A 14,023-nucleotide genomic window follows, 5' to 3' on the forward strand; every position below is an offset into this window, starting at 1 on the left:
AATTGCAAAACCCTAGATTTTCATTTTCAACAATCATTTAATAGATTTTAGATTGTTATATCACACACACTAGATAATTAATCTTCACTAGGGTTTAGCTACAAAACCCTAGATTTGCAAATATCATCATCCTAGAATCTCAGACAAGGACTTCCATTAAATCCAAAGACTTATGATCATCAATAACTAGGTCAACACACATATCTAGGAATTCATAACCATACATAAGCATATCATATGTTCAACAACATTAATACATCTGACATAGACCAAGCTAGGGTTTCAATCAAAAGGACATATCTATATATGTCTATATTTCATCATCATGTAAATACATTCCATATCACGTGTTAGTCAAACCCAATTTCACATAAAATATCAAATAAGAGTTAGAGATTCAAACTTGATTTGACTAGGGTTTGATCAAACAAACACACAGATACCAAGGAAGTCATTTCTAAGACAATATAAACTTGATTTGACTAGCGTTTAATCAGACAAACACACAGATACCAAGGAAATCATTTCTAAGACAATATAAGGGTCTTGATCACACATTAAACCCTAATGAGATAGGGTTTCAATGTAGAATCATAGCAAGCCCAAGAATCAGAAAGCTTCAAAGGTTCATAACTTTAGATCTTATCATTCAATCCTAACAAGTTAGGTTTTCCCGATCATACGAAAGTCCCAAACACGACATCATCATTAAAACAACATTTCACAATATCCATAAGAAACTTAGGGTTTCAAACTTTCACATTAGCATACCCTTCAGTTAGGGATTAATAGACCCTGTCTAGGGTTCTAGAAAATCATATCAGAATATGAGAGGGGATGGGTAGATTTATCAAGAGATGAATCACCAAAAAACAAGAATCATTATGATTCAATATGGCTAGACATAACAATGTTAGTAATAGAATTTCAAATGAATAATCATTTCAATACAAAGAAATCAAAGTATTTAAAGCATACCTATGTTCCTTGACCTACCTTGTCCTGAGAGATTTTCCTTCATACTTCTTGAGAATATAGTAGATGTCTTACGAAACATGAATATATGTTGCACGTCCAAAGATTCAGAGGTGATCCACACTCGGCTTATTTCCTATGAATACTTCTTCGGGTGTTGTATTATTATGACTCTTATGAGGACTCCTATTTTGAATGTACATGGTTGTCATCATTGCTTCTTCCCATAAGAACTTTGATAGATAAGGAGCATAGTTTGAATGCCTTCTTCAATTGACCTATTCTTCCTTTTGGCCAATCCATTTTGTTGGGGATACTAGGGAACAATGAGATGCCTCTTAATATCATCTTCTTTACAATATGCAATCAATTCCTTAGAAGTGTATTTCCCACCATTTTCATACCTCAGAGTTTTTATCTTTCTTTCAGTTAGGGTTTCCACTTCAACCCTAAACTCCTTGAAATATCAAATACTTCATATTTGTCTTGAGGAGGTAGATCCATGTCTTTCTAGAATGGTCATAAATAAATGTTACATAGTAGACATGACCTCCAAGTGATTTGTCATTCATGGGCCCACACACATCAGAATGGATGAGGTCTAATATTTCTTTAAATCTAGTTTCACAAACTCTAATAACCCTAGCATTATCAATACTATAGTCTTTTTTCCAAACCAATACTTTTCCATCAACAAAAACAATTATTTCCCTTTTATCTTCTAAACAATGAAAAGAAAATTCTTTGTCAAACATGGAACATGCATCTTTGATCCATTATCCAGCTTCAACGATGTTGATCCCAGGTCTCTAACAGCATAGTCATCAGTAAGAGAACCTGTAAGAGCAACCAAGAATCCTTGACTCTTGACCTTGTTGAACAAGTAGTGGATGACCTTCTTGATCCAGCTTCCAACATTGTTGAAACCCATTCTTATGTAGTTCATCATAAAGGGAGAATCCATGCCAACAAAGTGATCTTTGAATCTTCCTGACCTTAGCTCTGATACCATGTTGGAAAATCAAAGTAGTTATATTTGGGTTTGATTATCCTTTCTTTACAATTACTTGTGAGTGTGTTCTTCATTTACTTCATTATTATCTTATCTTTCATTAGGGAATTACCATATTATGTGTGTATGAAGATCACAAAACAAGAGACATAAGATATAGGAAAATACCAGGGGAAAAATCCCCTCGAGGGGAAAGCCTAGTCAAGATAATTATTCCTTTCAATATTAGGGTTTGCTTCTTTTACTTCATTATTATCCTATATTTCATCAAGCAATTACCATATTATGTGTGTATGAAGATCACGAAACAAGAGACACAAGATATAGGCAAATACCAGGGAAAACCCCCCCTCGAGGGGAAAACCTAGTCAAGATAATTATTTCTTTCAGTAGTATTCTTTGAGACTCTTACCCTAGATCAAGACCAGTCTTTCCCTCCACACCAGGTCAGCCTCCCAGATCTTCGACCTATTCCAGCAACTTTGACTAGGTAGCACCTTTTGGAAAAAATGAAACTTAGGAGACTTCGATCTCCCAATCCAAACCATGAAACATAAAGAGAGAGAGAGAGGCACTAAATTTTAGATTTCTCCTTTCTCCTTAGACTTTCCCAAACTTGCATTCATTTCAGCTTCCCGACAAAAAAATTTGCACTCTTTTCCAGCTACAAGAGGACTTCACACTTTTTCCCAGATACAAGAGATTTTGAACTTGTGTGTGAGAATGATGTTCCAAATGAATTCGATGAGATTGCTTTTGTAGGCTCCACGTGAGGTCGAATAGGTTCCTTAGGCCAAATTGATCTTCTTCTAGGCCGACATGATGTGGAGGTTACATAAATCATATTTGACTCAATACTTTACATGCTTCAAAAGTCCAAGAAGGGTCTCTTTAAAACTATAATAACTCTATTGACTCGGAATAATCCTAGAAGTCCATAATGGGGACTTTGACCTAAAACATGGTGACTCAAGCATGAAACCCATGCTTTAATAAGTCATAATAATAATAATAATAATTTTCTTTATTCTTTTTACATAATAACTCAAGTACATTAATGAAGACCGAACATAGTTACATTTTCCAACAGTCCTTTTATCAGCAAAGTGTCCTCCACATGGTTCATCGTGACAAGCCTTTAATATTTCTGGTACTTCATCTTCTCTGACACATCTTCGAATGATTAAATTAGGCCCTATTTTGTACAATTCTCCATTTATCCATGAATAAGATGCATTGGTTTGAATAACTTTCCTTTTCTCTCGAGGAGACAAATGTGAAGGTAAATTTCCTATGGCCAAATAGTTAACAATATCTGCAAACCAAGGAGATTTAATAGATACTGCAAAAATATATTCATCGGGAAAATTATCTTTTATAGGAACATCCTTATTATCATTTTGGGTTCTAGCTAGAAAATCAACAACTGTATTCTCACGTCCATACCTATCCAAAATAGTACTATTGAATTCTTGTAATAACAATAACCATCTTGTAACTCTACCATTAGTAATTGATTTATTCATTAAGTATCTAATTACAGATTAATATGTGTGAACAAAAGTTTCATAACCAATGATATAGTGTTGAAACTTATTAATGGCATGAACAACTGCTAAAAATTCATTTTATGTTACAGTATAATTTAACTTTGCAGGAGTGATCCAGGTGGATATTGGTGGCCACCTGCCAAGCCCACTTGGATCCCCACTATTGTTTCTTTCAACATTTTAGTTTCCTTAATTGTAGCAAAGTTTACTATTTTTAGCAGTTTTTCGGAACCTGAACTTCCGGAGCTGTTTTGAGGACCTAAACAACGGTTTTTGGGAAAACTGGGAGCAACATTGTTTCATAGACCGATGTTGCTCTTCCCAAAGTTGTGGTTCTCGGATAAATCTTTCTAAGATATTGTGTGCGTCAAACAGAGATCGTATGCCAAAGTTACGACCCCGGGATGTTGATGTACCAATTTACCCAAACGGGGCCCACAATTTGGCGTTTCATCTTCTAGGGTTAGGTTTTTGGATGTTTAGGATTTTCCATTGTTTCTCAACAATAAATAGGCCTTTGAGCCTCATTGTAAGACAGTTCAGAGGCATGTAGCCGCCACATCTCTTCTCAGAGATAAGCTACCATCGCCCTAGCTGGTTTATTTCCATTGCTGTTTGTAAGCATATTTCAGTATTTTACATTAATGAAATGAAGTATTATTTCCGCCGCATCTCTGTGCTTATGGTTGTTAGGATATTCCGACACATAGGATATAGTTAAGTTCAACTTGGTCTAGTATAGAGTTAGGTTAGAGTTAGGTAAAGTGTGTTTCTTTATCGTTGTACATTTTGTAACTTACAATCCAACGGTCACGATATGTAGTGATCCGACGGTTCACTCTCACCTCGGTATTACCGACACTTGATCCGTGGCTTGACACCCGATTGGTCCATGAGTTCTATTTAAAGCGCATGGAGGGTCATTGTTCGGGTAATCCGTGCATGAGAGAAGCTTATGTAAATTTTCATTCTTTGATTAATAAATTGCCTGTAGTACCCACGTTGGGACAGGCCGTGGACTGTTTCCCTCCTTGCACTCAGAGGGTTTTAACCACGTCAAAAATACTGGTGTATTGATTTGAGATCTGGTTGTGAGCGGTGTCCTTTTGGTATTCTTTCTGTGGAACTTACCCTGTAAATTCCTCCATGGTATCAGAGCAAGCTCCTCGGGCTTGGTATGCCAAAATGGATAGCTTTCTTTTAGAATCTGGCTTTTCTAGGTGTCATTCTGACAATACTGTCTACACCAAGAAAGTGGGCAGCTCTCTTATCATCCTTGTTCTTTATGTTGATGATCTTATTCTTACTGGTAGGGATCCCAACCTTATAAACCATGTGAAGTCCAGCCTTAAAAAGAAATTTGAAATGACAGACTTAGGACACTTACACTATTTTCTTGGTCTTCAAGTCTTGCAATCCCAAGAGGGTATTTTCCTTTCCCAGTCCAAGTATGCTTGTGATATTCTTCGTCATTTTCACATGGAAGACTGTAAGCCAGCCCCTTCTCCCTTTCAGTCTGGAGTCAAACTTTCAGTCTCTTGTACTTCTCCTGAAGTTGATGCTACCTTATACCGTCAACTTGTCGGAAAACTCTTGTATTTAACCCATACTCGTCCTGATCTTTCCTTTGCTGTTGGCCTTGTTGCTCGTTTTATGCAAAACCCCCGTGAAAGTCATTGGAAAGCAGCTAAAAGAATACTTCGTTATGTTCGAGGTACAGTACAGTTTGGGATTCATTACAGTGCCAAAGCAGCTCCTCTGTTAGTTGGTTTCACTGATTCTGATTGGGCTGGTGACCATGATGGTCGGAAGTCTACTGCCGGTTATGTCTTCACTCTTGGTTCAGGACCTATTACATGGGCTTGTAAGAAACAGGCTGCCATTTCTCTTTCATCAGCAGAAGCAGAGTATCGTGGTGCCGTGGAAGCTAGTAAGGAAGCCTTGTGGCTTCGTCAGATCCTATCAGAGTTTGGCTTTGAGCAGCAGCATCCAACCACACTTTGGTGTGATAATCAAAGTGCCATTCAGCTATGCAAAGATCCAGTCCAGCATCAGCGCAGCAAACACATTGAACTACACATGCACTTCATCAGAAAGCTCATTCATGACCATGTTCTTGAAGTGCAATATTGTCCAACAGATGATCAGGTTGCAGACATCTTCACAAAGGCTCTCACAGAGGCGAAGTTCACTAAACTTCGATATATGCTTGGAGTTCAGGAAGTTGTCACTAAGGGGGATAGGCTCTAGTGCCTCCTTCCTTCTCCTATTGTGTCATATTTGTAAATCCTTCAATCCTATCCCAAGTTGTTCTTAAGGGGGGATGTTAGGATATTCCGACACATAGGATATAGTTAAGTTCAACTTGGTCTAGTATAGAGTCAGGTAAAGTGTGTTTCTTTACCGTTGTACATTTTGTAACTTACAATCCAACGGTCACGATATGTAGTGATCCGACGGTTCACTCTCACCTCGGTATTACCGACACTTGATCCGTGGCTTGACACCCGATTGGTCCATGAGTTCTATTTAAAGCGCATGGAGGGTCATTGTTCGGGTAATCCGTGCATGAGAGAAGCTTATGTAAATTTTCATTCTTTGATTAATAAATTGCCTGTAGTACCCACGTTGGGACGGGCCGTGGACTGTTTCCCTCCTTGCACTCAGAGGGTTTTAACCACGTCAAAAATACTGATGTATTGATTTGAGATCTGGTTGTGAGCGGTGTCCTTTTGGTATTCTTTCTGTAGGAATTTACAGGGTAAGTTCCACAGAAAGAATACCAAAAGGACACCGCTCACAACCAGATCTCAAATCAATACACCAGTATTTTTGACGTGGTTAAAACCCTCTGAGTGCAAGGAGGGAAACAGTCCACGGCCCGTCCCAACGTGGGTACTACAGGCAATTTATTAATCAAAGAATGAAAATTTACATAAGCTTCTCTCATGCACGGATTACCCGAACAATGACCCTCCATGCGCTTTAAATAGAACTCATGGACCAATCGGGTGTCAAGCCACGGATCAAGTGTCGGTAATACCGAGGTGAGAGTGAACCGTCGGATCACTACATATCGTGACCGTTGGATTGTAAGTTACAAAATGTACAACGGTAAAGAAACACACTTTACCTAACTCTAACCTAACTCTATACTAGACCAAGTTGAACTTAACTATATCCTATGTGTCGGAATATCCTAACATCCCCCTTAAGAACAACTTGGGATAGGATTGAAGGATTTACAAATATGACACAATAGGAGAAGGAAGGAGGCACTAGAGCCTATAATGGTTATCTCTATAATTTGTTGTGTTCCTGTCTAAATCTGGATCAGTGGCATCAGAGCGGTCTGTTTTTTCTCTGTTTTTCTTTGCATGTCCCCAATGAGGTTGGGATATAAGGAGTTAGGGCTTCAATTGGTTGAACCTTTGCAAGACCAACCTCGCAAATCCCGATGGCCTCCCATGGCGGATGAAAAGAAAGACGAGGGGACAGGAGATCCTATCAAAATCTTGCTTGAAGAAGCCCTCGAGCGACAAATGAACATGATGATGGACAACTTTGCCCAGATCCTTCAACAGCTACCTAGGGGTGACGCATCGGCTTCCAACAGCTACTCTGGAAACGCCACACCGTTTAAGGTACAAGTAAATTTTTAAATCCCCATATTCAAGGGTCAGATAGACGCAGATGCCATCGATAAATGGTTAAATTTTCTAGAGGGTTATTTTTCTGTTCATGATTTTTCCAGTTGGGAAAAGATTATTTTCACTCTTCTTAAAGCATCCCCCCACATCAAGGACTGGTGGGAAACCTACTGTGAGCAGAAGGATGAAAGTACAGGCTCACTATTTTCAGTCGCAACCACTTGGGATTCACTCCGAGATGCCATCAAGGAGCAGTACTACCCTGTCGGAAGCTATGAGGATCAATACATAAAGTGGACCACACTGCGGCAGGGAAGGGACCAAGACATGCCGGAGTTTACCAATATTTTCCATACCCTTCACACAAAGTTGGGTATCAAGGATTTAGAGCAACATTTGGTTGAAATACTGCGACTGCCTGCACAAGTACATCCAGGAAGAAATAGAATTCCTGAACATCCCCTTGCTCGACACGACATATCGATATGCTATCAAAGTCGAGCAAAAGTTTAAACAGAAGAAGCGAGACTTTGGATCTACGAATCTGAAGCAAGGGAAAGGTGCCCCCAAACGGCAGAACAAAGGACAAAGCCAAGGCGGGGTGGCCCAAGACAACCCGCCAAAGCTGCAAGCAAAGAACAACGCTGTGAATTCGAAAAGGGACACAGGAAAGTGGTGTGAGTTCCATAAGAGCTCCACTCACAACACAAGTGAATGTCGGGCCAAGTAGTCACTGGTGGCCGAGCTAAAGGTTTTAGAATCAGATGCATGTTCCGACTCTGAGTCAGATCCCGACAAGGGGAATGACAAAGGGAAGCAAATTATCGATGCGGAGCCCAACGCCACCATTGCCACCATGAAGATCTAGAAGGAGGAACCCGAGGATCCAAAGGAGGAGGAGCGTCTCTACCACTCCCAGATGTGGGTAAAGGGCTCCCCGCTATAGTTCATTGTCGACAACGGGAGCCAATAGAACCTCATTTTGGTAGAGGTCGTGAAGCAGTTGGGCTTACCGACCATAGCACATCCACAACTATATACCATCGGGTGGCTTCACCAAGGATGTGATTTTCGTGTGAGCCAGCAGTGTCGCCTTCCATACAACATCAAGCCCTTCACGGATGAGGTATTGTGTGACATTGCTCCCCTTGAAGTTTGTGATGTATTATTAGGAAAACCATACTTGTGGAAGCGACATGGTGTGTATGAATAAAGGTCCCGTGCTGTTATTGTTACTTTGGGAAATAAGTTGTATAGGATACTGGAGGTAGCACCGCCTACCGCCATATCTTTGATTACTACAGAACAATGCAGTAAGCTCATTTCCAAAACTGGGAAATTTGTTTTCCTGATGATACGCCCTCAAGGAAAGAAGAAGACGGTGGCCACGACCTCCAGATAGCGCCCATCCGCACGACAACTACAGATGGACAAGGTCGTGGAGGAGTACGAGGACGTCGTCACCTCCCCCGCAGGGGTTCCTCTGCACTGTCAAGTCAAGCAATCCATTGATCTGACCCCAGGTGCACCACTGCCCAATGGACCAATCTATCAGGGCTTCGTTCTTGAGAATGATGAAATCAAGAGGCAGATTCAAGAGCTGCTGCAGAAAGGTCACATATGTCCAAGTCCATCGCCTTGTGGGAGCCCGATCGTGTTGGTACAGAAGAAGGATGGGACTTGGAGACTCTGTATTGACTATTGAGCACTGAAAAAGATCACTGTCTGTAATAGGTACCCGATCCCACTGATTGATGACCTCTTGGACCAACTGAAGGGGGAAAAATATTTCAGCAAGATCGATTTGAAGTCAGGATATCACCAGGTACCAATCGAACCATCCGATGTGTGGAAGACTACCTTCAAAGCCAAGGAGGGCCTTTTCGAATGGTTGGTTATGCCTTTTGGATTGACGAATGCTCTTGCAACCTTCATGAGGCTAATGGATGACATCTTGGGGCCATTCACCAACTCATTTGTAGTGGTATACTTGGATGACATCCTGATCTTTAGCCAAAGTGGGGAAGAGCACCTCCACCACATTTGATAGGTTCTCCAAACATTGCGGCAACACAAGTTATGTGCCAATTTGGAGAAATGCACTTTTCACATGACCCAGGTTCAGTATCTGGGATACATTATTGATGAACAGGGTGTGCATGTGGATCCATCCAAGATCCAAGCCATTCGAGATTCGCCAGTTCCAACCACCCTGACAGAGGTCTGCAGCTTTCTAGGTCTTGCCAACTTCTACCGCAGGTTCGTGTTGGGATTTTTTCATATCACTTGGCCCTTGAGTCAAGTCACCAAGGGAGGAGTGAAAGAAAAATTATTTTGGTCTGAATCTCAACAGAAGGCATTCACAGAGTTGAAAGATCACATCTACACGACACCAGTGCTCGCATTACCAGACTTACAACAACCATTTGAGGTCGAGACAGATGCCTCTGACTATGCTATTGGGGCAATCCTTACTCAACACGGGAATCCAGTGGCATATCACAGTGAGACACTTTCAGACACAGTCCAGAAGTATCCCACTTATGACAAAGAGATGTATTCCATTGTGCAGGCTTGCCAACAATGGAAGCATTACATTTTGGGGAAGGAAACGGTCATCCACACAGACCACTGACTCCTGCAGTTTATACAAACCCAAGGGAAATTGCAGAATGATCGCCATCAGAAGTGGTCCACATACCTGCAATAGTTTCATTTGAATATTAAGTATAAGAATGGTAGCACCAATAATGTTGCATATTGCCTCAGTCGACCACCGATCATGGCGTTAGCCACTGTGCTCAACTCTTGTGGGCACGAGACTTCTGATTGGCCAATTCTCTACAAAAGCAACCCAGAATTCGGCCACACATACCAAACACTCTTAGAGGGTCAGCATGTTCCAGATTTTCACCTCCAGGATGCCCTGTTATGCCACCTGGGTCACCTTTGTGTTCCTTCAAGCAAGCATGCCAAGATGATTTGGGAAGCACACTACAGTCGGGCTGCTGGACATTTTGGGGTTGAGAAAATGGTGGCAATACTGCAAAAGTATTTCTATTGGCTAAATCTTCGACAGAATGTCGGGAAGTACATCAGATCATGCACTGCTTTCACCATTGCCAAACCAACCATCAAGAAGCAAGGCCTCTATACCCCGCTGCCTACCCCTAGTCGACCTTGGGAATCCATCCCCATGGATTACATGTCAGGCCTTCCTTCCACTAAGCATGGAAACGACCGTGTTTTTGTGATCGTCAACAGGTTCTCGAAAATGGCCATTATGGTTGTTTGCAAGAAGAATATCACAACAGAAGCCACTGCTAAACTCTTATTTGAATGAGTGTGGGTACACTTTGGGATCCCACAGTCTATCATCTCATATCGGGACAGTAGGTTCCTCAATACATTTTGTTCCAGTCTCTGGTCGATGATCGACACCAAATGCACTAAGTCCATAGCCTTCCATCCTCAAACTGATGGCCAAACAGAGGTTGTCAACAGGATGATCACACACATTCTGTGCATGTACAACTCAAAGCATCCATGCACATGGGATGAGAGCCTCCCCTATGTTAAGCACAACTACAACCAGGCTCTCCACAGCTTGATTGGCCAAAACCCTTTTCAAGTGGGCTTGGGATTTCAGCCACTATGTCCCATTGATGTGGCCATGCCATTTGTAGCTACTCACATAGATTCGGCTCATGTCCAGTCCGAAACAGATAAGGCAAATGGATTCATTGAGAACATCCAACATATTCGCCAACAGGTCGATGATATTCTAGAGAAATCAAATGCCAAGTACAAGCAGCGACATGATCAACATCGGTTGCCACACAAGTTTCAGGTGGGCGACAAAGTCTGGTTGCATTTGTAAAAGGAACGCCTTACCAGAGCCTATCGGAAACTCCGACCACTCCGATATGGTCCTTACACCATTACCAAGGCTGTGGGAGATAATGCAATTGAGCTCAGCATTCCCCCATTCCTTGGCCTGCACCCAGTGTTCAATGTGGACCGCCTGCAACCATACTTTCCAACATTACTAGAGACATCCGACATTGTAGAACAACTCACACCCACAGAGTTAAATCTAGATTGCATGGAACAAACTGTAACTGATCAGATCATGGACACACAAATCAAGTACACTCGCCAGTTGAATATCCAATTGTATCGAGTTGTCAAAGCAAGCCAACTCCTTCACTAGCACAAGTGGCTCACCAGGGACCAAGTTCAGCAGAAGTTTCCTCATCTCATGGAGGAACTCAATGTAGTGGGGACCAATGCTTCCTAAGGGGGGAGGAATGATCTAGGTGGATATTGCTGGCCACCTGCCATGTTATGAAACCAACTCAAGAAAAGATATAATAGATAGATCAACGCCTTAGAATTCATCCTCTTCGAGGGGGCAACCTCCTTTACATTACATAAATGAACAATTCTTCGATGATTCAAATGACAAAACCTCCTTTATATATATAGGAGTCTAAGGAGTCACAATATAATCCAACCGACCTAACAATAATAATATAAAGCCACAAAAATAACAATAGAGGGATTCTATGGGCACATTAATAAAAATATGGGGGCAATGTGGGCACAACAATATAAATAAGGGGTGTAACTACAATAGTAATGTGGTAATCACTAGTATTATAGGGACCCAACATGCCCCTCGCCTTCAAAAAAGTGTTGTCCTCAACGCTTGAGTAGTTCTGGATACTTCTGCATAAAATTCTCATCCTCCCATGTGGAATCTTCAGCGGATAAGTTCTTCCACTTGATAAGGTACTCTGAAATTGATTGATTTCGTAGCTGTCGAGTTCTTGTTTCTATAACTGCTTCCGGTTCCAATATAATTTTTCCTTCCTCGTCAAGTTCTGGCAATATTGCTTGAACTGGGAGCTTGTCGCCTATAACCTTCTTTAAGCATGAAACATGGAAAATTGGGTGCAATCGAGAAGCTGTAGGAAGATCCAATTTGTATGCCATAGTACCAATCTTTTGCAACACCTTGTACGAACCATAATACTTTGGTGATAATTTATTATTCTTCTTAGCTTGCTTGAGGGACATTTGCTTATATGGTTTTAGCCGTAGGAATACCCAATCACCTACATCAAAACTTCTTTCACTGCGATGTTGATCTCCTGTTATTTCATTCTATTTTGTGCCAACACGAGATTATCCTTTAAGAGTTGGAGGACTTGTTGTTGATGTTCGATGTGATGTTCCACTGCCTGAACCTTAGAATTTTCTCTTAAATATGATGTGATGGATGGTGGTTGATACCCATAAAGTGCCATAAATGGGGTCATTTTTGTTGCTGTATGAAAGGAAGTGTTATACCACCATTCAGCCAGAGGCAACCATTTGACCCATTGTGTCCGTTTATCAGATACAAAGCAACGAAGATATCCTTCCAAACATTTGTTTACTATCTCAGTTTGCCCATCAGATTGAGGATGATAAGATGAGCTATGAGCTAACTGAGTACCAAGACAAGAAAATAATTTTGTCCAAAAATTTCCAGTGAAAATGGGATCTCTGTCACTTACAATAATCTTTGGGTTTCCATGTAGCTTTTGAATTGTTTCCATAAATGCAGTAGAAACTGTATTGGCTTTAAATGGATGTGATAATGCACAAAAGTGTGCATACTTGGTAAGTCTGTCAACTACCACCATGATGACACTCTTTCCCTCAGACTTGGGTAAACCTGTTATAAAATCAATTGATACCTCCTCCCAATGTTGGCTTGGAATGGATAAAGGTTGTAATAGATCCGGTGTCTTAATTGTTTCAACTTTATTTTGTTGGCAAACCAAACATTCTGCCACAAACTTTTGAATATCTGATTTAAGGCCATCCCAAAAAAATTCCTTCTTAACCCTGTGGTAAGTTTTTAAAAATCCTGAGTGCCCTCCTAAAGGAGAAGTGTGCAATTCCATAAGAATATTTTGTTTTAGCTAGGAATTCTTACAGAGGTATAAGCGATCTTTGTACCATAACGAATCATTTTTCCAACTAAATGTATCAGACGTAATGGAATCTTGTTGTAGCTTTCTGTTGAAGCCCCGAAAATCGGGTCAACAACAAGGGGGATACCCACCTGGTCCGGACCTTGGTTGGCAGCTCCTTATCCGTTTGGTATAGTGGGTACGACTGGGGATAATGGGACCAGTTTCCCAATTTAATGGTGTGTGTGTGTGCAGAGTTGGATGATGCTGATCTAAGAGTACTTAAAGCTAATTTAATTCAAACTTTTAAACTAACTCTATGCTATTGTAATCTAATGAGAAACAACACATCTAATCTACGCTAACCTGGGGTGTATTTCTTCTATTATGCGATCTAAAGAGATTTCAAACAATAACTGGTAATAAAGATCATTCAGCTATCATAAGAATAGAAATCAATTAAGATAAACCAGTTTGCATAAAAATTTAGGCAAAACAGTTATGAACAACATATCGCATAATAAGTTATTCATATATCAAACATAAATAAATGACTCCACCGTATATAAGTGCCAAATGGTAACTCACACATTCATGCAGTAACATATAAACAACTAAAAACTGTATATCACTTTAAGAATATAAGCAGAAATGGCCAAGAGATAAAAGTACCATTTATGACTGGTTCCACTCATAAGCTTCAAGCAACAATGATTTATCTCTCCTTGCTCTAACATCTACTAAGAGTACAGAAGTGCAACATCAGTAGCAGATATCAAATGCAAACATTAATAAACCTTGATCCATCCATTCATCAAAACCCCCTCCGAGGGTGCAAAAGTGCATGTTTTGAGGACAAGTTTTTTGACA

The sequence above is a fragment of the Pinus tabuliformis genome, chromosome 8, assembly GCF_031772625.1.
Source record: "Pinus tabuliformis cultivar Carrire ecotype Pingquan chromosome 8, CPIR1, whole genome shotgun sequence".
NCBI lineage: Eukaryota > Viridiplantae > Streptophyta > Pinopsida > Pinales > Pinaceae > Pinus > Pinus tabuliformis.